A 25881-nucleotide genomic window follows, 5' to 3' on the forward strand; every position below is an offset into this window, starting at 1 on the left:
GATGCAGAGGATGTGGTTAGATTCTTGTTTCGGTCATTTAATTGCCTGTGTACCGGGTGTCTGGCAAAGGATTCTGGGAACTCTTGACCTCCTCCTGTGGCATTCCCCAAAACATACCGCATCAAATAATTCCTTGACTGTGTGAGTTTTGCATTGGCTCTCCATAAACATTTATGTGATTAAAATTCAATCACTCCAATGTTTGGTGAACACAAAAGCCGAGCGAACTTGGCCAAAGCTGATTTATTTTAACTGTGGGACATTTTTAAGATTCTTGGACATTTCTTTTAGCAGTGTTCATCAAGTCCTAGTGAATAGGGCCAGGTTGTCAGCTGGTGTATATGGGGGAGCTCTAGTGAAGTCAATGGCACTAAACCAATTTACCCCTGCTTAGGATCTGGCCCTCAGGGGCCACTTGCGAATCCCAAATGAGATGGAACCTTGAATGTCATGTTTACTGAATCCCAAGTGAGACTTTTAAAGAGCCAGAAACCGGTGCATCTCAAGAGATTTGGAAATTCTGTTCACTTCCAAAAAGAGCCCACCGTTATGGAGGCCATCTGAATTTTGAAAGATCAGGCATCCCATGTGATTTCAAGTACATCCTTCTGATTCCGGTTGGGCTAGAAATACAATACTATAGCAATAAGCTGTCTCAAGCTATCTTGCTAATTTAAGATGAAAACCAGGAATCAGATAGGCTCGCTGACTTTTTTAAAATAAAAGTTAACCAAACATTTTCAGACTGCACTGGTTGGGAGTCATCTTGAGTTACTGGGTGAAGGTCTGGTCCAGTTTTTATTTTATCCAAGCCACTTGTCCCATACCTAGTCCTTCAGTGAAAATTATCTAGCTAGGGAGACATTCTCTATCAGCACCTCTAGCAGAAGGGTTGCATTATGGGTGATCTGAAGCTTTTCCCCATGGCTGTTGGGGAGAACCAGGAAGAAGATGTGCAGAAAACCAGCATACGAGGGATACTGCTTAGGCGTAGTATCATCCCTATCCACACCTATTAGCAACTGGTTGCAGCATTCTCAGATCAGCTGGCTGTGTTTCATGCCATATCTGTGTCTCTTGCTCTCTACCTGTGCATCAAGATAGCATTAGCAGGAGCCCATTAAAATGAAGAGTGGGGACGACGGTTTGCTGTTTCCCTGGCAAGCTGGATATGATGAGGTGTGTGTGCTTCTGCAAAGACAACAGTGCTAAAGGAGTGTTAATATTGCAATGAATCCCTCATTCACAGAGGGATGGACTTTCATCCTGGAATTGTTAAAGCACTTTTCTGAGCTCTGCACAAATGTAACCCAGGAGCTGCTTCTATGTCCAGCTGCTGAGTGGCACCTTGTTGCACTCACCTGCTGTCAAACTGTGAGGCCCATCTAGAAGGGGAGACATTGCTGACACAAAACGTCCTGTTTTAAAGCAGATATGATGGTCCCATTTAATTTCTCAAAGTATCTAAGATGTCCGTTCTCTCCCAGCTACTCTCCTGCCTAGTCTCCCTCTATCACACTCCCCACTTCTGTCTTTCTTCTTCTCTCTGCACAAGAATTTTAAACATTGTCAAAGCTGGCCAATTTGATAATCATGCAAATGTATTTTGCAGATGATATACCCAGTATAAGGTGGCTGTGTGAAATCTCTGGCTGGGTTTCTGGGCTTCTGGGCTGCTTTGCATCTCATCTTGTGCTTGCCTTCAGCTGCATGTATGTATGGCACAGACCCTTGTGCTGCTCCCATCTGCTCTTGTGCTGTTTTGCAGATCAGCGGCTGGCGCCCCTCCCCTGGAGACAAGAATGCTCTGACCCCTTCAGAGTCCTTGGACGTCACCTTCCCAGAAGGAAGGAATTCCAAGGTCTGCAGCTGGGATGTGCAATGAATGCCAAATGCCAGGGAGATGATGCTAAACATTAGAGGCTGAGGGCCAAGCTCTACTCTAATTTACACCAGTGTCAATTCAGAGTAATCAGTCACAGCAATTGGCAATGCTTTGGATTTACACTCGGTAATGGAGATCCAAATCCAGCCCAGAAGGAAATGTTGGTGGGATTTCAGTGGATCAAAATTCACTGGAGCTCTGGAGGAAGCAAAAGGCCTTCCCCTCCCACACTGGAGCTGGAAGCGGCTCTTGTTGGCTAGCCACTTCTCCAGCAATCCCTCTCTGCCACCAGCACTCAAGAGATGGGCTCCTGGAGCTCTCCACAGCTACCATCAAGACATTGTCCCATCATGATGCAGTCTGGGTTTCTCCAGACTTTGTGGCTTAAACCATAACTTCTTGGAGGTCTCCCACCCTAGCCTCTATGTATGTATCTGAGGGCAGGTCCCTTGTATGAAAAAGATGACTTTGCCTCTACAGCCCCTCACCTCCCATTTCTCTTTATTAATAGAGAAAGCCTCCTTCCTTTCCTCAGTGCAGCAATTCTCTCACTCCATTACCCTGGCTTGCTGTTGTCCCGCAGAATGCACTGGCGTGTGTAAGGTTCAGTGCTGTCTTGGGCACATCCAGTGACTGCTTCCATCCATCTGTTTAACTAAAAAAAGCATCTCAATGTTGAGTGAGTGCAAAAGCATATGTGGAGAATTGGCAGTGATCAGAGCCTGACTCACAGCACCTCCAGTTCTGCCTGCTCCTACCACTCAGCGGCTGGGCGCTGTGACTCTGCCGGCTGCACTGCTCACTACCCCTCCTTACACTTGCTCTAATTAACAAAGGCTGAGCACTTTCTGGGAACATGCTGGAAGAGAAGAAACTAGCAAAACAGCCGCTACGGATGGAGGAAAGAATCAGAGAAGTTACAAATGGAAATATCTATTGGCTGGAATTTTCAGACCCATGCATGCATGTTATTTCTGCTGCTTATTATGTGGGTTATGGTAGCACCCACAGCATACTAGGTGCTTTCTACACACAGGAAGATGCAGTCTCTGTATGAAAGAGTTCATAGGATAAGAAACTGTGGACTTGGGGGTGGGATTGTGTGCCCATTTTATGCATGCACTCATGGTAACTATGCCAGCAAATGCCCAGTCATTCATCTGATCGGTCACCTGCATAGAGAGTTGCATGGACTACATTGTATTCAAGCAGCAACAACTCCTAGATATACAATTTTGGATCACCCTAAATAACTCCTCTTCCTGACTATCCATCCCTCAGATCCTTGTACACCATTAGCATAGCACCTCTTAGTCTTAGCCAGTGTTTAGCTAAGCTGGACTGATTTTGTTCTTTTAATCTTTCCTAATAAATCAAAGGTCCTTTTCAGAAGTGCTCGAAGAATGCAGCCTACTGGCCTCTTACATTGCTGCTTGTCTGTATCACATAGCTGCTGGCTGTTACAGATCCTCAGGCAGAGAAGGAAGTGGCAGTGTGTGCTGGGAATGGGAAGACTTACTCTTTTCCAAAAGGAAGATCAAGGCCATGATAGGCTTTGTTTAAAAGGAAGAAGAGGAAGGAAGATGGAAATGGTGTCCAAAAGAATGGGAGTTGCCTCACCGGCTGCCAATATTGCTTGGAAATAAACCATCCAAACAAAGCATTACCCCATCTGGAAGCTGCAGAGTAAGAAACTTGGACAGCACCCTTCTTCCTTGCAAGATCTGATAGAATTGTTTGCTGTTGCAGAATGAAGCACGCCTGTCATTGTTCCCTATGATGACTTGCTCCGTTCATGGCCAATACCATTGTTCGAGGATTCTACGCTATCTGATGGAGACAACAGAATCAGAGGAAATCACACCAGATCACATCCGATATTTAACTGTGTCACAGCTCTGGGTGTTTAGTTTATTTTATTTTACTTTATTTTCCCACTGTAGTTTTTGATTCCTCTTGGACATGAGGAATGGTGGAGAACACAAACATTTTATCCCAAAAATAACTAGGAACTTAATAAATTGCTGGACTTGTATGAGCTGACTAATGTTCCAGCTAGACCTATCGCTTCTCTCTGACAGTGATGAATGCCATATACTTCAAAAAGAGGTGAAAACATCCAATGAGTCTCCTAATTGTGCATCCCATGGGAGGACAGTTTCTTCCTGACCACAGTTGATAATGTTCTGAAACAAGAGGATGGAGAGCTATTATTATTTATATCCTAGTTCCTGTAACTGCAGGTGATAGTCTTATTCATATTATCATAGAATCATAGGATGGGAAGGGACCTTGAGAGGTCATCTAGTCCAGTCCCCTGCACTCATGGCAGGATAAGTATGATCTAAACCATTCCTGACAGGTGTTTGTCTAACCTGCTCTTAAAAATCTCCAGTGATCGAGATTCCACAGCCTCCCTAGGCAATTTATTCAAGTGTTTAACCATCCTGACAGGAAATTTTTCCTGATGTCCAACCTAAACCATCCTTGCTGCAATTTAAGCCTATTGCTCCTTGTCCCATCCTCAGAGGTTAATGAGAACAATTTTTCTCCCTCCTCCTTGTAACAACCTTTTATGTACTTGAAAAAATATATAAATGCCTAAGTCCTTTCTGCATTTCATTAAGATATCTCAGTGATAATCCCTCACACAAATTTAAAGAAAATCTAGAGTTCTGAGACTGGATTTTCCAACTTTACATCTTTGGTTATTTGGCATATTAAATGTCTGAACTGTATTATCTGTCCAAGTTAGACTGTAAGAATTTTGAGGCACAAACTCTCTCTTCTCTGCCGCTGTATATTGTGTGATATGAACACGCTGTTGCTGCAGCTTAATATTTAAAACATAATATTCACCTCCACAATATCTTCCAGCAGCCAGTTCCACAGGATAATTATAGGCAGAGTGAAAGAATATTTCCTTTTAGTCATTTGAAATGTGTTGTATTTTAATGTAATTGAGTGTCTTCTTGTTCTTGAATGATGGGATGTTCACTATACAACCTGGTGCTCCTCTTTACCCTTTCTCATCACCCAAGGTCCAGGGAGCATTCAATAACAATTAAGGCAACATTTGTAAAACTGTTAAAAGGAAATTTATTTATAGACCACATAATTAACCTGTGGAACTCATTGCCCCCAAGATATTGAAGCCAAAGACTGAGTAGGATTCAATAAAGTATTTGTAGGATCCAAGGAAAGATTCAACATTTTTATGGATAATAGTCACTTCTAACCTTCCCTGGGGACTGCATCTTGTCATGCTGGGAAGGTCTGTGTTTTCCAATGATACTGAGAGCTAGGATGGTGGGAGTTTTAATTCCTGGGAGGGCCTCCCATGCTGCCCAGGTCAGAGGGTTGGGATGAGATGAAAAGCAGCCCTCTAGCCCTCCAGACTGAGAACTGAGAGATATGCTGAAAACCTATCCTCAGAAAAAAGCTAAATTATAGAAACAGAACTAGATAACCATTCCCACAAACAGCGTTATAGACAGAGGAGCCCTGTTCACACTCTAAGCCTTGTCTGACAGCATGGGAAGAATTCAGATTCAGCAACTTCTGCATTCCATTATTAGATGAGGTACAGTTTGTATCTGAGATATACATCCTTCTGATTCAGGGAATGAGCCAATCACTATCATATGAGGGTTAGGAAGAACATTGCCCTGTGAGCAGGTTATTCAATACTTATCCATTATGTATTGGATGTAAAGGCTTCTTACAACTTTGTCTGAAGTATATGGTAGTGGACCCTGTTGGAGACAGGTTACTGGAGTAGAGGGACCCTGGCCAGGTCTGAACCAATGTGGCTGTTCCTATATTCTCTGAGTAGACTGTTCTCTCCCCTGCACTGGGCAGAGCTGTGAGAAGAAGTCAGTTTGGCTTGCCATGTCTCCTTGCGTATTCCACAAGGGAATGGAATTTCCCTCTCCTCTCCTAAAGTCCCCTGAGTAAGGAAACCCAATAATTACCAAAAAGAAAGGAGTACTTGTGGCACCTTAGAGACTAACCAATTTATTTGAGCATAAGCTTTCATGAGCTACAGCTTACTTCATCTGATGCATAAAAGTGGAAAATGCAGTGAGGATGTTTTTATACACACAGATCATGAAAAAATGGGTGTTTATCACTTCAAAAGGTTTTCTCCCCCCACCCCACTCTCCTGCTGGTAATAGCTTATCTAAAGTGATCACTCTCCTTACAATGTGTATGATAATCAAGGTGGGCCATTTCCAGCACAAATCCAGGTTTTCTCTGATCACTCTCCTTACAATGTGTATGATAAGTCATTATGCAAGGTAAGCTATTTCCCCTTGTTTTTTCCTACCCCCACCCCCCGAGACGTTCTTGTTAAACCCTGGATTTGTGCTGGAAATGGCCCACCTTGATTATCATCCGATGAAGTGAGCTCACGAAAGCTTATGCTCAAATAAATTGGTTAGTCTCTAAGGTGCCACAAGTCCTCCTTGCCTTTTTGCGAACACAGACTAACACAGCTGTTACTCTGAAACCTGGAAGGAGAGTGATCACTTTAGATAAGCTATTGCCAGCAGGAGAGTGGGGTGGGGGGAGAAAACCTTTTGAAGTGATAAACACCCATTTTTTCATGGTCTGTGTGTATAAAAATATCCTCACTGCACTTTCCACTTTTATGCATCCGATGAAGTGAGCTGTAGCTCACGAAAGCTTATGCTCAAATAAATTGGTTAGTCTCTAAGGTGCCACAAGTACTCCTTTTCTTTTTGTGAATACAGACTAACACAGCTGCTACTCCGAAACCAATAATTACCAGCTGGCTCAATTCCAACTTGTTTCTGCTGCTGCTGGTGTCTTATGGAACCTGAGGGTCTCCACAGAGGGATTGTGGGAAACAGCCGAACCAGGTTCCAGTCCTGGTGGCTTCCCTAGGAAATCAATGAGAAGGTGCAAGGGCTGAATGCTCTGTTTGCTTCATGAAACAATCTGATAGATCTCCATTCTGGAGAGGCTGTGAAATGAGCCCCCAGGGGCTGCTAGATCTCGGCTTAATGGAGCCACAGCACTCACTAGAGCCCTGTCCTCTCTTCATAACACATTCTTCACAGCAGGCAGCAAACAAACTGGGGAGGAATGAGGAATAAAAGTCCTGTTACTGAAAGGCATGTTCAGACGCTGCAAGAAAGCCAAAGCCTTTGGCAGGCTCCTTCCCCCATCCGAATGCAGGGGGGATAGGTAGAAAGAGAGGGAACAGAATGAAATGAGTCATTTCCTCCTCAGTGTTCACCTGGAGTGGAGGTGTTCAGAAGACAAACTATCCAGGTAAAGGGCACACTTGCGACTTCCGCAGAGGTTTCTCCAAAGGCAGATGTGTGGTGTCCACAGATTCCTGCATGCAATGCTTCACCATGCCATGCCACGCTCCATCAGACATCACCATAGCACACTGCTCTGTGCCTCGCCACTGCTCAGCTCCCTGGGCGGCACTGCGGCTCGCTTTGCCATGCTGCAGCATGACTTGCTTCACTGTGCCACATGTTGCCTTGCCATGCAACAAGACACCTTGCCTCCCTGTTCCACACCAGCCTTCCCATGCTGTGCCTCATCACCACTCTGCGTACATGCCTCACCTCCTGCCCGCCGGACTTTCCAATTCTTTTGTCTTTAACCTCATTGCTTGAAGCCAGGACACACAAGAATGGGATAACATGATTTTGGCAATTAATTGATCTTTAAATATTCATGGTAAATAGGCCCAATGGCCTGTGATGCGATGTTAGATGGGGTGGGATCTGAGTTACTACAGAAAATTATTTCCTGGGTATCTGGCTGGTGAATCTTGCCCATATGCTCAGGGTTTAGCTGATCGCCATTTTTGGGGTCAGGAAGGAATTTTTCTCCAGGGCAGATTGGAAGAGGCCCTGGGGGTTTTTCACCTTCCTCTGTAGCATGGGGCATGGGTCACTTGCTGGAGGATTCTCGGCTCCTTGAAGTCTTTAAATCACAATTTGAGGACTTAGACATAGGTGAGAGGTTTTTCGCAGATTCTGTGGCCTGCGTTGTGCAGGAGGTCGGACTAGATGATCATAATGGTCCCTTCTGACCTTAGTATCTATGAATCTATGACTAACAACCCGAGAACCAGGCCTGCAAGCGGAGGCAGCTGCACCCACTCCCTCCCAGACACTGGCTTTATTTTGCTAAGAGGAGTTGGTGGTGTGAGCACTTCACAACCCCCACTGCCCCTTTTCACTGCAGCTTGTGCTTCTTCCCTACTGCAGCTTCCAATGCCCCAGTAAAGAATCTCGGTTACCTCCGGGCTAGTGAGCGCCTTTCATCAGACTCCACCAGATACTTTGACACATCTTTAAATAACGTTTAAACTGCCTTACTTTTCCTTTAGACAGTCTATTTAAGATAAAAGGTCTTCCCTGGACTGATGGGGGAAGAGCCTGATCGATAGCTCTGACAGCACTTCCTGAATGTCAGGGAGATGGTTTTATTCATTGCAACTGCACCGAATGCCAACTTGTTTCTGCAGAGAAACAGTAGTTCCTTAGCTTTCCAATGAAGAAAGATGGTTTTGTGGTGAAGGCACACAACTGGGAACAGTTGGGAGATCTGGGGTTTATTCCATACAGACTTGCTGTGTGACCCTGGACAAGTCAATAAAGACCTGATTTTCAAACAGTTTAGGCAAGCCTTCTGCATGGGTATGTGCCATGATAACATGAGTGAATTGGGTAATAATGCATGCTAATATGCCTAATTAGCTATTTGCAGGGGTGGTTGCCCTATTTGCAAAGGCAATGCATAGATTTTTACACCTAACTTGTCTGAAAATCTGGCCCTTACACTCTCTAGTCTCAATTCGCTCACCTTGCAAATAGGAATAATAATAATGATGATACACACTTGCTCCACCAGCACAAGTTACGAGTCTTAATTACCGTATGTAAAACTCTCCGAGGACCCTGGCTGTAGATGCAAGAGAGGAAGGGGGTTATTATAAGCACATGCCCTCACACAACACAGTCTCCCAAAAAGCCAGTCAGGGGAAGCCTCTTAATGCAGGATATTTGCATATTTGTGTCAGTTAGCATTGTCACAACGGCATCCTGCAGTTTGCGCAAACACAGCTCAGATGTACAAATGTTTCCCAACAACAGCGGAAAGCTCCAGGTTCTTTTCAGAGCCTCACAAACTGCCTCCTTTCTGGGAGTAAAGTTGTACAAATTTGTGTTCATGTCAGGGCTATCTGTACATTTACATTAACAAGCAAACTGGAAGCATAAATTTTTTATGTCCATTCCGTAAACTGATTTAAAGTCTCAGTTTCTGCTGGTTCACAAGGCATCTACTAATTGATCAATCAGACCCAAATCCCATGGAAATTCCCACTTTGCAAGCACATCAGTAAAGCCTGCAAATATCATTGTCAGCCCACTTTCTGCACGCTGACTCTGAACATCATGGGCACCTCAGCAGTGCAGCCTTGGGATCCCCTGGGGTTGAGTCAGCCCCTTATCTCCAGAAAGCTGCCTGGATTCCCTTCCTCCAAATGCAGGTTCCATCTCTGTACCTGGATAGAGCGCTGGGGTGATGGGGAAGTCTCCCACGCTCATCAGATGCTTTTGGCCCTGAAGCTGGAATGTTTTGCAGAGCACATCCCTCGAGCATGCTCAGGTGTCTCAGTCAGCATGCTGATTGCTGGTGAATCTTTCCAGCCAAATCTCCAAAGTCCTGGCCAAGGCAAACCCACCCTGATTTCTGATGCTTAACTAACATATTCATTAATGACTCATTCTGCACACATGCAGGGGAGGCTTTCAGAGTATTTGCTCTAAGTCTGTGCAGCAGTGATCTGGCCACTGCTGTAAACTCTGGCTTGATTTGTGATCTCGGAGATAGAGAATTGTGAAAAATGCTGTTTGGTGAGACAGGCCACGTGCTACGTAACCACAGACACGCACTAAACAATACACTTAGCACAATGTGCAACACAATGCACCCACAGCACACCCCCACAGAATACGCAATGCTCATCATGCCAGACAAAATACAGTATCCCCCAGCACTAGCGCACAAAATACACATTACTAGAGCTGAGCAAACAATTCCTAATGAATAATTTAACTCCTGAATTTCACCTTGGAAATTGCAATGTTCTGGGATCTCTCTTCAGTGTCTGAGAACATTTTCTCAAATCTTGTTTGCTCTAGGGCTTGCTGTTTGAAAATCAAAATTCAAGTTGCTTTACTTAGCTCTGATTGGTAACATAACTCACATAATATTAGATTGGATGAGCTGCAATCTGGTAACCAGCTTTCTGGAGTGATCACAGCAAACTAATTTAAAATGCACTCTCCAAGAGTATTTGGCTGGGTTAGTTTAAAATTGTCCTTCCACAGGATAAACTCCAGGAGTCCCAGAAAATGAATGTGCCAGGGCTCTGAGCCTGGGTGGGGCAACCCGATTCATAAAAAACATGTTTGCCGTATCTACACAACCCACACCACCAGGTGTAACCCCACCGACACGACAGCAGGGATGGATTTGTTATGATGTCTCCAATATGCTGCCACCCTGAATGGTTATTTCCCACTACCAAAGATGAATCCCCAAGTCCTACTCTCTGAAGCAGTCATCCTGAAAGCAAGTCCCATAGCTCCGCATGCTGCATATGACCCCAGAGCTGCCTGCATTTGGACTCCCAGAGCTAAAGCAGGCAGATTTGTTAGGTGATGTTTTCTAGAACAGCATCCCGCTCTGCATTCAGCTGGCTAAACACAGGATAGGAGGTCAGCGTTTTTAGTCCAGACTGCCAGGGCAGCTTGTGTGTGGTGAGTGCCAGTAAAACTCAGCCGGCACTGTCAGCACGCCCCGTCTCTGGTTTGGAAGCCCGTGATTCCCAGGCAGAAGGCTGCTGTTTAGGGAGAGCCTGAAGGGGGATCATGATGCTGCAGCAAGTTTCACTGGGTCACAGACTGAACTGGAAACTGAGTCATCTCCCCCAGGCTCTGGGGGTGGGGGAAGGGGGGGAGATGTTGAGAGCCCAGGAGTAGGAATCTGGCAACCTGGTCTCCTTTCCTAGCTCCATTGCAGCCTCTCTACCCTTTGATATGTCACATCACTGCACCTCCGTTTCTCCAGTTGGGCTAATGGCCATTCTCTGCCTCCAGGACCATGTGAAGCTGAATTAATGAGTGTTTGTAAAGCACTTTGAGATCCTCAGCTAAAAAACAGAAGGCGACGGAGAAGGGGAAAAGGACTCCCTGCACTTCCAGGAATTAAACCCCCTTTCCCAGTGCACAGAGGATGGATTTGCAATGATTTGCCTGTGCCATCGCCTCCTGCTGGCCTGGGCTTCGTTGCCTTGCCCTGCACTGTTATTAAAGAAGGGACTAGATCACCCTCACGCCTGAGCTCTGTCTCTTGCTGCCTGGGCTAGCAAAGGTGTAGGGCTAGGAGCACAGCTGAGTCGTGTCCTCAGGCCACGACATCTTTTGTGGGACCGCTTCCACCTCCTTCGGGCCAATGCTCAGAATGGTGTGTGTGTGGGGGGGTAAACAGGGATCACCCCCCAAAATGGCATTGCCTGTGAGAAACAGCCACATAACCCTGTCCCTGTGACTTCTGATCCATGTGCTTCTGTGGCTAGTTGGTCCTGCAGATCCACCATCACCGCTGCACAGGGTATAACTGAGCATGCTGGTGGAGGGGGTTATACTAACCATGGAAACAATTGGTACAGCTGAATGGATGGACCCCGAAATTTCCATCTCTGTTTGCGGAGGTGGGGTGGCAGAGATGGGAATGGAGGGAGAGCTCAGTTGAGGTACTCCCAGGGTTGGGTGAAATGCTATCGGAACATCTTGAGAGCTGGAAGGTAAAAGAGACAGAAACAAAAAATGCAGCAGAAAAGAAACGTGAAATATTGTGGCTAAATTCAGAATTATCCTCTGCCTCACCATGAGCCTGGAAGGTTTGTAGCATGGGTTTTTCTAGGTCATATTAACCTCTGCCCCGACCTTCTCCACAGGCCCTTGGACAAGGGGTCGTATGTGGAGCCCTGCAGGCTCTGGCTCCTGTCCCAAAGTGACTAGGTTCTCTAGCTAATGCAGACAGGTATTTTCTGAAGTGGGAGGAATACCCTAAAACATCCCTCAGAATCCCAGGGCAGGCCACTGATCCTCGCATCCTGCATGGATGTTTAAAGAGGATGAGTGTTGCTTACATGCAGCGTGTTATACTGACCCCCAAGCAGGGAGCAGGGATAATCCGCATCAGTGTAAGTGCTATATTTGGACCCAGCAGAGAAGGAGATCACAGTATACCATTCTATCAGTTTTCCGCAGTGGCTGGTGGCATCTGCTAGCCTTGACCCTTCTTATCTCCTCCATCTACGTTACTAAGTCACCCTGTTCCCTGGAGGGGAAGAAGTTCATGGTGACACTGTGATTTCTACGCCAGTTGTGGTGTTCCCTCCAAGCTTTTGCATAACCCTTAGCCATTCTTGCTTCATTGGCCCATTGGTCTCTGTATCCCTGGCAGAGACCCTGGGATTAACCCTCAGGGTAGGGGTGGGGGTGGCTCCGTTTGTCAAAGCAGTGTACCGCCTGGATATTTTGGGGATCCGTATATGAAAATAAATAAGAAAGCATTGACCTCGTTTTATTTCTAAGTAAATAAACAAACACACCCACAGAGGGATAGCATGTTGGGGGCAAAGTCAAAGCCCCTCCTGGATTGTAAATAGCACATTTCTTCCAGACTGCTCGGAAAACTATTCAGTGGAAATTGAAACAAGTCATTGACAAATGATGCATTTTGGTTCTGACCCCCCTAGGCAGACACTGTTATGTCTAATGCTAACCTGTAACAGCTGATCACAATGGTGGCAGCAGCTGCAGCTTTCCTAAAAGTCCAGGGGTTACCAGATTATTTCCATATACAACTCAAGCCCCATAGGCTGTGTCTGTACTAGCCACTTTTACCTAACATTTGTTACCAGATTTGCCCATTACTTTGGGGGTATGCTCATTAATTAGGGTTACTCTTCTGTGGGGGGGGGTGTTTCTGTAATTCTATCAATGTTCTACTTTTGTTACTTGTGTTTTCATATGGTGCTCTACTTCTCCCTTCTGCAAGTCCCTTCCCAATGGAGCTATCCTGCAGGACCTGGGTTCCTCCAGCCCCAGAATCAGATGAGCACACACACACATTAACAGAGTGCGTCTGAGCAGACTGGGTCAGTCAGCACTACCAAGCTGACCCCTTATATGTCCCTGGACTCAGCAGGCTGGGTCGAGCAGCATTTTCAAGCTGTCACCCTTACATGCCACAGGCACCGCACTGGAATAGAGTACGCCGGAGCAGGCTGGGTCGAGCATGACTTCCAAGCTGCCACTCTTCTATGCCACAGGTTCAGCACGTCCCTATCCCCACTTTCATGTTACAATTGTTCTGGTAGTAACCCTCTGGATGAGCAAACCCCACAGGATTTTTGGGCGCGACAGGGATCTTTAGCTTAGGTAAGAGCAGCGTTGCCGCAGAGCAAATGGGGACGCCAAAAACACAAAAGAGAGAGAGAGAGAGAGGGAAGCAACCAGCTTAACCATAAAAGTTATTTATTGCCAGGTAATAACCATACAAGGAGAGCCAAACAAACAAAACTGTTACAATATTAAATCTAGCTTAAATTTGATTACAAAAGTTCAGGTTTAGAAAACTATACCTGATCACACAGGTCAGGGTTATAAAGCTATACCTAGAGTAGAAAAACAAAAAACAAAGAGAGAGAGAGAGTTGGGCTCTCACCACTCTGTGAAGCTTGAATCAATCGGGGGTCCCAGGTGGTGGTGGTAGCTGAGGGTCCAGAGTGCTGGATACAGGCAGAGCCACCATGCACAATCAGTCAGGAGAAGATGAAGTCTCCATGGAACTCATGCAGATTTTGAATCCAGGCATCAGAACACTTACTTGAGCCGGGGGGGGGGGGAGGGGGGGGCGTGTTTGTATGGAAACAACAATGGTTCAAGGGAGAACACTAGATTTGTTTATGGGTAAACTGGTGGTTCAGGGGAGTATACCAAAATTGTTTTTTCTTTCAGGCTAGACAATAGGAACTGATCATTCTTGGCTTTGGGTGGTGTTCCTTCAAGGGAGCCCACAGTGCAATTAGGCAGCTTCAGTATTTTGCATACCAATAAAGGATTTATTACTAAATAATAACTTCGCCTGATAACTACTGAGCTGGATGTGTGCAGGCATGGATTCATTAAGATCTGGAGCAGAGATTCCCCATCATGCAGTGCTTCCTTGCTTTTCTGGTCCCAGAGTTCAGTGCAGTTCTTGCCTTGGAATCTCTGTTCTCCATTCTGTATGCTAATGGAGATGCCTCCCTGTCCCATCTTCGATGCAAATGAGGCTAGGGGAGTTGCCTTAATCCTGTCACCCTTGTCTGGAGGGGTTTAGGTGTGTCTCCAAGTGCCTTTTCATTTCTTTTTGTAAGTCATTCTTCTGATAGGTTTTGGTTCAAGCAGAGGCTGGAGGGAGGGGGTCCTTCATGAGTCAGACAGATGGGATAATGCATCCTGGTGCCCCAAGAACATAGAGCTGACAGGTAACAAGTTGCCCGCCATTGCTAGTACTGGTTCAACTCTGCCTGTAGTAGCAACAATGGCAGTGCTAGTGAGGACAAGCTACTAGCAGTCCACGGGGTTTCAATCGCTGTGTTATCTAGGCCTGCTCAGAACAGGGTTAGATGATAGAGGGCTGAAAACACCAGCCTCTCATCAACACTAGGGTATCCACCGCTGGACCTGAGTGGATGACAGCAAGGATGGGAACTTTTAGGGGGAAAATACTAGTACAGGCAAGGGGTAAACTTTTCCAAAGTTCTGAAGTGACTTTGGAGCCTAAGTCTCATTTCCAGAAGTGACCCAAGCAGTTACCTCCCCAAAGGTATTTAGGCGCCTAACATACATTGACATAAATTAGTTGCCTAAATCCCTTTTAGGATCTGGGCCTTAGGAACCCAAATCCCATTGATTTACAATGAGACTAAAGCTCCTAATTCACACTGACACTTTAAAAAATTGTACCAAAGGTCTCACTGTGCAACAGGCTTTGATGAGACACAATCTCATGGAAGGGATGCAGTTTCCTCAGGGGCTGACACATACAGAGCACAGACTGGACAGCTGGCAGAGTGGAAGCCATGGCCTGGTCGTGCACTTGTGGGAAAGCTTTAGTAGAGGAGATGGTGATGAGTAATAAACAAGGCACTGTCTAATTTTTGTTAGGAGGAAAGAGATGGAGGGAGCAAGGAATGACCTTGCTGAATTTTTCTGGCTGCTGTCCAGGTCACACTGATGCCAGAAGAGCTCAGAGTCCCTTCTGGCTGGAAATGCACTCCTCAAATTAGGGGAATCACAGCTAAATTTCTGGAACATTACATGTTCACAGTTGCAAAGCTAACAGTAATTAGAAAAACTATGAGACCAAGGCAGGAAAAAAATGAGTCAAACTTGTAAGTGGTGTTCCTGTACTGGAAGGAAATCAACTCTGCATATTTCTGAAAGTCAATGCTCGTCAGCCTCCCCCACTGTGGGAGAGGGGCAACTCTGTTGCTTGGAGAAGGGTTCCAGCAGCTCCATAAGGAAGGAATGACATCATTGTAAGAAGACAGGATGGGGCTCAGAGCCAGAGGGTCAAGAAGGACACGGCTGCTGCAGTCCCAAGTGCTCACAGCTTGTGGCTCTCTCCTGAGAGCCCTTTCTGAGGCATGACGTGTATTCCAGGATGTGACAGAAGTGTGCAGGGCCCTTTATTACACATTCAGTTCACTGTTAAAACTAGAGACTAAATCCTGGAAAGAAGAGATTGTCCCATCTAATCCACACCCCAGAACTGGGGCAGCAGTGTTCCCTATAGTCTGTTTACCTGGTCTCTGGACAGTCCAGTTCCAAATGAGCCAACAGGTAGCGCTGCCATCTTTTCCCTGAGGAGACAGCATTATCAATATGACACCACATGGAACTTTCACTTGGTATCCAGCTGACGTTGTCATTTGTTCAGTTTCTTCCCCCTATTTGGAGTCAAACCCACTTGGCCTGAGCTAAACAATTCTACAGAGAGCCTGCACGATCGCCTACTGGGGCAGTAGGGAGTTGTCCTTCTGCTTACTGAGGGGTGGCTGCTATTGGATCCATCTCTTTTAAGGACCACCAAGCCATCCCCCCTCAGTCTATACAATGTTTTCTCTAAAACCCCATTAAACTGTTGGGACCTTTTCCTACCAATCAGTGTTAAATCCACTCTCTGTTCTTTCACCCATCACTCTCTTCCTGTCTTATTTGCTCAGCAATGTCCAACATTGATGACATCACATGTCATCGCCATGGACTCTACTGTGACATCACAGATGCTAGCCTATGACATCACTGGATAGTTCAGACTAGAGGAAGTAGCTAGTGTGAAAAGAGAAAGCGCTTATTGACACAAAATATCGTAGCAAGGTCATAAGTGGAAGAAGGTCTGAGAAATCTTCTTTCAGCCTTATTCACCCCAGTGTAACTCCATTGACTTCATGGATGTTCCTCCTGATTTATACCAGTCTAACTGAGATCAGAATCAACCACATATCTGTGTAAAAACACAGGCACCTTTTTAAAAATCCTGGCGCTGCCCCTGTCACCACCCATCACCGCACAGTTGGCCTTCAGCCCAAAATTCAGGCGCTGAGACTCATAGATCCATTGTCTTTCATCGAAGCCCGTGTATCAATGATAATCACAGAGTCCTGAGTTTATCCTGGGCTACATATGTGGCTTGTTATAAAGTAATGGAGTGACACCTCATCCATCAGTATGGGATGGCGTTGCATCACAACAAGAGGACACAAGTCATCACACTTTGAAAGAACCTCATCCTGTATTGGTTGAGGCAATGTTGCGGGCTGAAGATGCAAACATCAAAACACAGCATTACAGCATCTTGCAAGGTAATGGTTTTGTTTCTGAGGACAAATATGAGTTGGCCACAGCTCTAATCAACCAACCTGTGCTCCTGCTTCTGGATTAAGCTGCCTTCCAACTGCACCACTAAGCAGGGGTTGCTAGTCCATTCAGTGTCCATTCATAAAAGCCAAAAGCTCCAATGAAGAGTGTATCAGAAGAAGTGAAACTGAGGACATATTTCCCAGAATACGCCATAATATTCCTAGATAAATTACTACATATCTCCGCCAAGAAATCAAACACCCCTGCTAGAGTCGGTATTTATACAGAAGCCAAGCCCAAGATGTCCAGAGAGGCCAAGAAAACAACTTGGAGCCTTGTTAACTAATCACGAGTCCTCTGTGTCTGCCCAGCTGGCAGGACTATCATTGACCTACATGGCCTTGTCTTTCCTGGAGCAACTCCATCAGCTTGGCCACAGTCCACTTAATAATGTGAGAATATAAAGATGTATCCAGGCTCAACCAAGAAACAGCTGGAGAGTATAGGGTTGACTCAATCCCAGTAGAGTAAAACAGGGAAACTGAGTGGGAGTCAGTTAGGATATTTCTGGCTGAGCTTTGAGAAGCAGCGGCTAATAATAAAAGGAACAAATGTGTTAGGTACGATCTGTCTGGAGCCACAGTTGTTGTTTTTTTAACTAATTGAATTTTAGTTCCGGTGAAAAGTACCAGATTGACAGTTCTGGGGGGAAAAGCCCTTTATTTAGAACAGGTACGACATTGGCAGCAATGTAAGTTTCCCGCCTCCTATTTCCTATTGCTGTTCTGGCATTGTTCTTCTGGGTGAGAGGGAAGGGCAGTCCATGTCCCATTCACTCATTGGCCCCTCTGCTGACAACTCTAACAAGGGGACATGTTAGAGCCAGTTGGGCTGGGGACACTTATTTGCAGGAAACTGCAATGAGACCCAACAACTCATTTCACGCAGGCCACCAAACTGCCATTGGTGGGAATGACTTTGGGTCACTGTCCCTATAGACATGAGCTGGCTTTGGACCAGTGACCTATCTCAGGCCAGTATTCTGTAGATAAAAGCTTCTTCTTCATAGAAAGTACACCTAGATATTGCAAAATGGAGTATGGTAGGGCCACTGGTCTGGGGGAGTGCAATGCACTGCCGCATAGCTAGGAGAGCTCTGTACTCCAGGATACAGAGAGAGGTGGGGAGGGAAGCTTATGTTAATCATGAAGCATTGCCTTTGGTCAGTACCTGAGGGGTACATGGGAGGGCCTTGGGAGAAATACCACCCAGACCTCTCCAGATGGAGTAAGGATTACTGGGCTGCAAGGCCTAGGGGTGACATGAACCACGGAGATGAGAACAGCAGGGAATAGAAGCATTTCTATAAAATCAGAACATTTTAGTGTTGCACCACTACCCCTGCTACAGTGGGGATGGGGTAGTGGGTAGCGCTCTAGACGAGTACTCAGAAAACCTGGGTTCTATTCCATTCCTTGCTACATGACTCTTGGTAAATCCCTTCCCTTCTTCAGAACTCAGTTTCCCAATCTGTAATATGGGGACAATTCCTACCCATCCTTGAAATGTAAGGATTAGAAATGCTGCGTATTATTGTGACATTCTGGCCTGTATATAGAGGAGATGATATGTGTTAGGCCAGGGCTTCAAGAATCTCTGCTGAAAACAGGGGCTGGTGTGAGGTTTGAGATGGGTCAAATATTCAGGTCAGCAAACCAGGTCCTTCCTTTTCAATCATTCCTGGTGAAGATGGTAGAGAAGCCTGGTACAGTCTACCCCTCCCCTTTGCACACACGTTCACTTGCTCTCTCACACACACATCTCAGAGTTGCAGTCAGAGTTGTCCATGAATGATCTCAGTTGAAGTGAGATTGGAATTGTTTGAGTGATGAGGAGTCTCTACACAATGTGCGGAGAGCTGTGAGGCACCATTACATTTTAGTCTTTAGTGGAGGTTGTTTCCTAGAGGGAATGCATTAGTGGATGCACCCTATGAGCCCAGGTCTATAAATAGCTGGAAGACGGCCCAGTCAGGAAGCAGTAGTGTTTAGGAAGGGCTTAGGAAAAGTCTTAGTTTCAGGCCTGCCAACTCTCATTCATGTGGAAGGACGACTCCCTCATTTTGGATTAATTTTAAGGCAATATTGAAAACATCTTACTCTTCTGAGGAAGGATTTTGTTGCTAGCTGAAATGAGACACTTAAATGCTCACTCAGAATGTTTTTGCTGTCTCCCTCATTGGGATTGCCACAGCTTGATAGAAAGAACTGCAGCTTAGTTGTTAGGGGCATGTTATGCCTGGGGGTTTTATATAAATACTTGGCTGTCCTTACTCTTAGAGAGGCTTTGGAATTTATTCTGCAGTGTGCAGCTGTCACTTGGGGATTAGAGGATCAGTCCAAACTAAGGTTGAGCTGGACCACACAGCTAAGATCCAGATTCAGACTTTGAGGGTGTTTCGATCAAGGTCCTGACAGCCAGCGGCTCAGAGGAAACTCCCCTCCCGCCCCCCGGGCAGGTTATTCCATAATTGTCTACTGTGTGTACCTCTCTCTGACGCACCTGGCACTGGGCACTGTTAGAGACAAGATACTGGATAGACACAACACTGTCTTGATCTGGTACACAGTTTCCATGCTCTGGCCCATCTCTTGTGCAAGTCTAGAGGGAATGGGCTTTCAATGAGACCTGCAGCATGTTGTGTTTCCAGATGAGTCAGCCAAATGATGAAAACTACCTTTTAGAAACTTGCATCCCAGTCCCTGGAGGTCACAGGAAGAGAGAAAATGAAAAATAGGAAATAACTTAAAGAATTGACTAGCCAGCCTTTGTTTCTGAACCTCAAATAAGACTGATTCTATTCAACAGCTGGTTGAGGGTCAAATCAATTCTTATATTATCTAAACCAGTTTGTTCATCCCTAGGTAAATTCTGCAAAGCCATGCCATTCTGCATCTAAATGTACAACTCAGCCCACTGTGTTTCTCTGAAGAAGAGACCTGGAGAGGTGGAGTTTCCAGCTTCTGGCACTGGTTCGGTAGAACATCTTTGGTGCAAGTGGTACATGGTGATGAGAACCAGAGCTGTGCATGGGTTCCCCTCATCAGTGTGCTGAGAGCTATCCATTGCCTGTATATTAAAAATAAATAAATAAAAATGCAACTTCCCACATCCAATTTCTCCTGTTGAGGGGAATATCTGCGGAAAGAGGGAATCTGTTTTCACGCGTTTTTATTCTGTGTTCTGCTTGTTGGTGGCACTTCACTAGCCTATATCCCACAGAAGAAGATCTTACCTCATATGGTGAATGCTTTTGCTGAAAATAACATGTGATATATTCTCTCCGTCCATTTCCCAGCCTGCTCAGCTGCTCTAATTACTGAACCTGTGTTCTCCGCAAAGCAAGTGTCCAGCAGGACTGGGAGGATTTAGAGGAGTCAGACTTGAAAACCCTGTAAAACGTTGTCTTTATTGTTATGTGACTCTCCTCAGCATAGTAGCTAAGCACCTCAGAAACATGAGTGAATGTGACTAAGAGGAATGGATTTAGTCCCGTCCCTGTCCTCAGTGTTCAGCCCCAGGGTAAGTGCAGGATGATAAGCTGAACCATGGAAGTTAGAGCTAGAAAAGACCTATCAAGTCACATCTTCTCCATCTCTCCTTGCCAGCATGTTCCTGGGCTCTTTGTACTCAGCCAATTTCCCTGCCGGTGTTCTGCAAGGCCCTATTGGAACTAGAGCAATGCTTCTACGGTGGCCTGTCACTTTCCAGCATCGTGGCTCCGAGCACGCCTACTCAGGACGTTTCCAATTACTGTGAGTGCCTGTGGATAGGTGTCAATTGCACTGGCCTCTCATCCATTCAGTACAGCAGGGATCGGTAACCTTTGGCAAGGGGCCCACCAGGGAAAGCCCCTGGCGGGCCGGGACAATTTGTTTACCTGCCCCGTCCACGGGTTCATCCGATCGCAGCTCCCACTGGCCGCGGTTTGCCGTTCCAGGCCAATGGGGGCTGTGGGAAGCGGGGGCCAGCACATCTCTCGGCCCACACCGCTTCATGCAGCCCCCACTGGCCTGGAACGGCAAACCGCGGCCAGTGGGAGCTGCGATCGGATGAACCCGTGGACACTGCAGGTAAACAAACTGTCCTGGCCCGCCAGTGGATTTCCCCAGCGGACCACGTGCCAAAGGTGGCCAATCCCTGCAATACAGAGTCACTGGCTATCACCACAAAGACTGCAGGATTACCAGAATCCAGATAAGTGCCACCTGCCCATGGATATGTTCTCCTCCCATTCCCATCCTGCCGGGGCCTGGGAGCCTCCAGACTCTGCAGCTGGATAAGAGAACAAGAGCATCCCAGTGGCAGTCAGGCTGTTCAGCACATTTCACACTCAGTGCGGGATACAAAGGCGAGTATGACGGGGTCTGCTAGCAAGGGCTAGCTTCGACCATGCCCAGTCCCCACAGCCCCTGAGATGCACCTCGCTGCTGTTATTATGAATGACAGAACGGGGAGCTAGATAATATTATTTATGTTACAGTAACAAGCACACTTCACCTATCTGTCCTGCTGTTTTCCGTCTGGTTTACAGGCTGTGACCTACATACCTAGTGGATAAGAGCAACAATGGGGTCAGAAGTGTTAGAAAAGGACAGAGTTGTGAAATATGGAAGATTAATCACAAAAAGGCCAAAAAAAAAAGGGTTAAAATGATGCTTTCCTCCACCAGCCACCCCCAAGTTGCATGCAACAGTCCAGGAAGCGGTTTTGTTTCTGCTAGTGCGGAACTTTCTCCCATGGGTCAGCAGCAGTGGCTTTCTATGCATCCCAGTCCCAGCAGCGCGAGAGGCCAGGGGGACGAGAGAAAGGAATTGAATAAATGGCAGAGATCTCTGTTAAAACAAGGAGCCGTGAGCGAGGGGAGTGAAAACATCATTGAAATGCAGACAGCAAACGGTTCCATAGCAAAGTAGGTGCAGAGCAGGAAGAGCCATTCCTGTAAACTGGCCTTGCATGCCACCTATGGTTCCTTTGGTGGAGGTGAGTCTCTGCTCTTTGTTTGACTGCGATGCAGTTTATTTGCAGTCAGACTGAGGTGTCGGTGGCAGACAGAGATTCCCCAATGGGTCTCTATTTATTTGAAGTAAAACTCCAATCTAAAAACCATGAGAGGTAGGGCTGGCACTTAGTCACGGCTCTGCTGTGCATGATGGCTGCTTGTTCTTCCACACGTAACAGTTGCAATGTTAGCACCCATCCCAGGAAGGGGGATATTCAGGGTACACGCAATACAGGAACGGCGTCTCATTAAGGTGCACCATTTCAATCTAGTGATTTGGGGTCCCACTGCTTTGGTGCACTTGAAATGAGACACCCTAAAGGGGGCTGATTTTCAGCACATGTTGTGCATCCACCCTCTAACAATCAGAGCCCCTCTAAGGCATCTCAGATTGGGTACCCACAAAATGGTGGCACTGCAAATCACTCGTCTCTTTTGAAAATGTAGGCCTGAGTGTGGCTATCTCCCCCATGCTCCGCTGAACCCTCACTCCTACCCACTCCCTGCACTGCCTTCTCCCCTCAGCGTCATGCCCTCTTTCACAGCACCCCCTCACCCCAATGCCTAGGAACTCCTCCCTCTCCCTGTGTGCTGAGACCCTTCCTTCTCCTCCTCCAAATCCAGCCTCGAAACCAGAGATGGGCCTGAGACACAAAGTCCAGGCTAGAATATCAAATGCTTCCCCTACATTTCCGGAGTGTTCAGACTTAGCCTGTTGGCTGTAGCCATGATAGAGAGAGACACCAATCACAGAACTGAAATCCAGGTTGTGATCCTCTCTGTCACCCTCCCCCAGCTCCTGACATGTCTGTCACACCCACTTCTTGCGCTTTGTCTCAATTTAGACTGTAAGTTCCTCAGGGTGTTCATACAGTGGTGCTCAGCACAATGGGCCCTGCTCTGACTGGGGCCTCTGGCCCCTACTGTAATACAAATAACTATTAGAATTAATAATAATGGCTTAGACTGCAAATTGATTGCAATGTTTGGGAGTGTCATGGAGTTAGGAATCTAATCTAGGCACACCTCTATTTAAAACACACTTATTTTCCCCAAACCTTCTTACACCAATCTCCTGACAGGAGCTTCCTGCACCTTCTCACAGCTGATCTCTTGTCCCATGTATTGTTCTTGACTCACTGTTTAGGCTCTTCAGGGCAAGGTGTCAGCTTTATATCTTGTAAAGCACCATCTCTACGTATAGCCGTATACACAAATCAATCAATGATTCCTGAAAATTAACAAGAAAATCTAGAAAATGATGTGTCTATTTCTTTACATCTGACACAAGCATTAACTTCTCACAGTCTAGAGGTGCCCACCATCTGAACCAGACCTTGTATGCAAACAGATGGCACTTTTGGAACTAGATCATGATCTGAACTATTGCTTAGGCTCTCAGGGGACCCAGATTATTTCTGGTGCATTCAACATGTAGGGAAGAGCACACCCCTCTTGCAGCAAGGTGCGTCCCGGGCCCTCTCAGGCTGGGTGGTAGCAGATCAGTCTAAGCACTGTGCCACCTCAGCAGCCTTTACAAAAGCAATAAATAACTGTTCCTCCAAACAACCCCACTTTCCTGAGAATGAAGGGGCCAGCACTGTAAACTGTGGGAGGCCCAGGAGACAGAAACAGTGGTTAGTATGTTGTACCATAACCAGGTCACCAGAATATCTGGAGCAACAAACACAGCTAAGAACAGCAAACCAGAGCACAGTGATAACAAAGCTTTAAGGCAAAACAACAAGAGACTGAAGCCACAATGTGGAAGAAGAACCGGCCAGAGCTATGGCTGTGGAGGAGGAACAGTGCTCCAGAACAGCGAGCTGGTGCACCAGTAGCAGATCAGCAACTGCTTAGGGTATGTCTACAGTGGAATAAAAGACCCGTGGCGCTGCAATGAGTGGCCTGAGTCTGCTGACTTAGGCTCGCAGTGCTTCAGTCACAGGGCTAAATATTACTGTGTAGACATTCCAGCTCGCACTGGAGCCTGGGCTCTGGGACCCAGATCTGGGTTGCCAGAACATTTATACAGCTACTTTACAGCCCCAGCCCTGCAAGCCCAAGTCTGTTGAGCGGAGGCAGCCGCAGGCATTTAATTGCTGGGTAGACATACAGTCAGTGACCAAGCAGAACAGCAAACCAGAGCAGCAATGGCCGGACAACACTGCGGCAGAACAGCTCACTGCTGTGTTATCGCTCACACTTTTGTAATTCATATGCAAGGTTGCGCTGGCAACAATGGGCCAAATGCCGTTTTAGTGGAACTACAACAGCTCCAAGGTTATTAGTTACTAAGGGTGCACTATTGCCCCGAAATGTGTTCTCTCTGGCATAGATGTCATCTTGCTGTGTGTTGTCATTACCAAAAGGTGCAAGGGTGCCCAGTATCCAGTGAGTGTGCAGCTTGTTAGGGGTTACTAACCCCAGCTGGGTGGCTATCTAGTCACTGTACACCGTGCTGTGTGTTATCATCCGTGATGAAGGCACTCCTTCATCTTCTCCTGCGTAACTGCCCCAACGGCATCCAGATCTTTATCTGAATTCGGCTACTCCCCCCAGGCATATGGATAATCACTTAGTTCTGGACTTTGTTGGGCTTTATAACCCCTGGAGTGTGCAGGTGTCTGTGATGTAACCAGTCCCTGCCAGCCACCCATTCCCTTGTTGGTTCCCCTACAGTGCTCTAAACCCCTGAGCTAACCCAGCGGGCTGGGGAGTTTAAGTCCCATTAGCCTATTTCTGACTCCAATGGTATTCAGATGCCCCTGTGTCTTGCAGACCCTCTGAAGCCATCTCTGTCCTGCATTAGGGAGCTAAGCTCAAAAAATAAGGGTAATGGACAGGAAATTAGAGATAAGTAGGTGGTTTGACAGGATTAGGGATAAGCAAAAGAAACATAATTATTTGATAGCTGCTATCGAACAAGGGCTCATACGAAAGGGAATGTAAATGACCTAAAAACAGCAGATCAAACAGCTACACTTCACAGATAACAACCCAAAAACACAGGGTATAAATATTTATCACCAATGAATTCTCCAAACACTCCCTCCTCACGATCACATTAACAATAGATGGGTTTGAGGATAATACAGGCAGCTTTACAGGATTTAGTATTTTAATGTTCATGCTCTTATACATGTACAACTGTGTGAGTGCGAGTTTGTACATGGGGGTCTGTGTTTATGCATGTGTGTGTGTACGCGAGAGCATGCGTGTTCTTGCACTTCCATTTCTGGTGAGTCCCTGTGGTGGGTCTGTCATGCTCTGCTTTGGAATAGCTCCTTGGGAGCATTTTAAGGGTGCTCAGTGCACAATGGGTAAAGGCTTTTGACAAAGGAAAACATCTGATAATTCCTCTGCACTTCTGCCAGCTAGAGCAAGGAAGCGGTGAAAAAAGTGCCCTGGATTATGAAGATGGGGTTCCATGGTCAGAGGTTGTATAGTTCAAATTTCCTAGCACACAACTCTACGGATGCTTTACTAACCTGCCATGTTGCTTGTTATTCCAGCCCTGGACTGCCACAGAGCTCTGCCAAAGTGCCATACCCAGGGCTGGTTTTGTGCTAGGCTCCCCACACACTGCTCTACTGATGCTCCTCAATCCTGAACAGCAGCCCTTCCCCCAATTCCAGTCCTGTGTGTCCCAATGAGCTGTGCCCATGCGCCTCAGTGCTGGCATGCAGCAGCCCCGGCTCTGGCCCCCTGAAGATTCAAAGCCAGTCGGATAAGATAAGAAGTGACCCAAACCTCTGTTTAGAAATCAGAACTCCAGAAACTCTTTCTGAAGTTCAAATATCTAGGTTAACTTTTCACCTCCTTATTTTCACACCACTAAGCGTGTCTGGGTTCAGAGCAGGAGCAGAAAGAAAGGGCTGCTCCCATGGGACTGCTGGCGGAGGGACTGGGTGTGTTGAGGAGAGAGAAAATTTTTCCAGAGCAGGTTT

The sequence above is a fragment of the Lepidochelys kempii genome, chromosome 9 (genome assembly GCF_965140285.1).
Source record: "Lepidochelys kempii isolate rLepKem1 chromosome 9, rLepKem1.hap1, whole genome shotgun sequence".
NCBI classification, from domain to species: domain Eukaryota; kingdom Metazoa; phylum Chordata; order Testudines; family Cheloniidae; genus Lepidochelys; species Lepidochelys kempii.